Genomic DNA, 2,918 nt, shown 5'->3' on the forward strand with positions numbered 1-2,918 from the left:
CTCTGCCTTTGTGTTTCTGTCCTTCAGGGGTTTTTAAGATCTCTGCTTGTAGACATTGAATGGGAACCCTATACACTCGGGTGATTGGTTTCCCTTTGGTGCTTGCCAGTATGAACGCATTGCACCCGCACTGAATCCGGAACCATTCATTTCTATGGGGCTGTGCACATGAGCGGTGATTTTCACGCATAACTTGTGCGTTGCGTGAAAATCGCAGCATGCTCTCTATTGTGCGTTTTTCACGCAACGCAGGCCCCATAGAAGTGAATGGGGTTGCGTGAAAATCGCAAGCAAGTGCGGATGCGGTGCGATTTTCACGCACGGTTGCTAGGAGACAATCGGGATGGAGACCCGATCATTATTATTTCCCCTTATAACATGGTTATAAGGGAAAATAATAGCAGAATGCATAGTACAATAGCACTGGAGGGGTTAAAAAAAATAACTCACCTTAGTCCACTTGTTCGCGCAGCCCGGCATCTCTTCTGTCTTTAACTGTGAGCAATAGGACCTTTGATGACGTCACTGCGTTCATCACATGGTTCGTCACCATGGTGATGGATCATGTGTTGAATGCAGTGACATCATCAAAGGTCCTATTGCTCACAGTTAAAGACAGAAGAGATGCCGGGCTGCGCGAACAAGTGGACTAAGGTGAGTTAAATATTTTTTTTTATTTTTTTTAACCCCTCCAGCGCTATTGTACTATGCATTCTGTATTCAGAATGCTATTATTTTCCCTTATAACCATGTTATAAGGGAAAATAGTACAATCTACAGAACACCGATCCCAAGCCTGAACTTCTGTGAAGAAGTTTGGGTACCAAACATGCGCGATTTTTCTCACGCGAGTGCAAAACGCATTACAATCTTTTGCACTCACGCGGAAAAATCGCGGGTGTTCCCGCAACGCACCCGCACATTTTCCCGCAACGCCCGTGTGAAAGGGGCCTAAGGCTGGCCGGTTCTTAAAGGGGTTCTCCGGGAATTAAGAAAATGAAAATACTTATATTTATAATGAAGTAATATATATTACCAAATACCTTTTGTTGGTTATAATGGCTCATTTTGTGCGGGGAGCAATCATTAGGAAAAATAAAATGGCCGCCATCCTACTAGTCCACACAAAACCTGTTCTAACTACACAGGAGGACAAGTTAAAGAGCTGCGCCATCTTCCTCTCTTACTTGTCAGGGATTATCCTGAATACAGTTTAATACGATCTTCAGCTGAATCTCTGTGGGAATGGAGTCCATGTGGATACATGAAGTACAGAGAGGAGGTGGGGGTGTAGAGAATGAGCAGCAGCCCTTGTATGCAGTCTCCATTACCACAGTCCTGTCCGTCCTCTCTTCACTTCATGTCTCCTCATGAACTCCAATCCTACAGAGATTCAGCTGAAGATCTTCTCATCTGTATTCAGGATCATAATCCCTGACAAGCACATAGAGCAGAGAGGAGGATGAGGCAGCTCTTTACCTCAGTGTTGTGAAGTAACTTGTCCTGCTGTGTGATTAGGACAGGTTTTGTGTGTACTGATAGGATGGCGGCCATTTTATTTCTCCTAATTATTATTGCTCCCCAGACAAAATAAACCATTCTAACTAATGAAAGGTGTTTGGGAATATATTTATACTAAAGTAATATTTAAGTATATTCATTTTCTTAATTCCCGGAGAATCCCTTTAATGTGATGGGAACAGACGATAGCTCCATTTTTGCAGTTTTATGTTGCTTCCATAATAGAATTAAACTTTGCAAATAGTCTCCTACCGTTTCATGTCAACAGCTCCCGTGCAGATGAATGTGTCTCCATGGTTACAGACAGCTGACAAGCCCTCTGTATTACCATCCTGCGGTCAGGTGTTTCTCACCTAATAAATATGCATTGGCAAGATGCAGGGGCGGGTGAAGGGGTTATGACCTCAGGATCTGACTACACAGGGTTTATTGGTGGTCACTGTGGTCTGGTCACCATGGAGACACACCGCTGTGCGTGGGAGCTGCAGACAAGCCAGGCTGTGTGTTTTGTACTGGCCGTATCATCATCTTATCACTCCTTTTACTCTCTTTTATTTCAGACTGAAGAGTATTTGGACAATTTAAATTTTGAGATGGCCCAGATCTTCTGCCAGAGAGCCCTGGATCTGGAGCCAGAAAACCTTGAGATCCTGGATATGATGGGAAATATCTGTATGGAGCTGGGAAATGCAGTGAAGGCAAAGCAAATATCCTTTGAAAAACGTTTAAGTAGTGACGGCTGTGTATGATGGATATTCTGGATACTTATTTTAATTGTGTCTCTTTTCCGTTATACAGTAATCCTTTTTTTTTTTTTTTTAATGTAGTGGACTTATAGCGTTCAGTCTCAAGGGACGGGGCTAAAAGCTGTGGTGTGGGCGTGTGGTAGCGTTATTTAATTGAAAGGGAACCTTTTACCTCAAAAATGCATCTACACCCGCCAGCAGTACCTCATAGTAGCCTGCAGCCTGTTAATAATCATATATTTCATCCTGTTGTCCGATGCTGCGTAAGTTAAAAAAACACAGTTTTTTTCTCCATCAGCGCTATATTGCCGGCCAGCTTGAAGTCAAAGGGGCAGCGGCCTCCTTGCTTCAACTCAAGGTAACCACGCCCACTAACCGTCCCCTCTTGCTTGAGTGTGACAGCCTGCAGTGCGGCCGCGATTCCCCAAGTCTTGCGCATGCGCGGTGCGCTCTGTAGTAATGCGCTATCCCATCTCCTGCTGCCGCTGTTAGCCGGGTTTTTATTTCCTTCCTTAATTCCTGCCTCCTTTCCTTCCTTCTGTAATTTTCTTTCTTTCTTTTCCCTTTTCTCCCTTGCTTCTATCCTTGTCACTCTCTCTCTCTCTCATCCTTGCTGGCTTCTCTCACCCTCCCTTCTCTCACCCTCCCTCC

The sequence above is a fragment of the Bufo gargarizans genome, chromosome 5 (assembly GCF_014858855.1).
Source record: "Bufo gargarizans isolate SCDJY-AF-19 chromosome 5, ASM1485885v1, whole genome shotgun sequence".
NCBI lineage: Eukaryota > Metazoa > Chordata > Amphibia > Anura > Bufonidae > Bufo > Bufo gargarizans.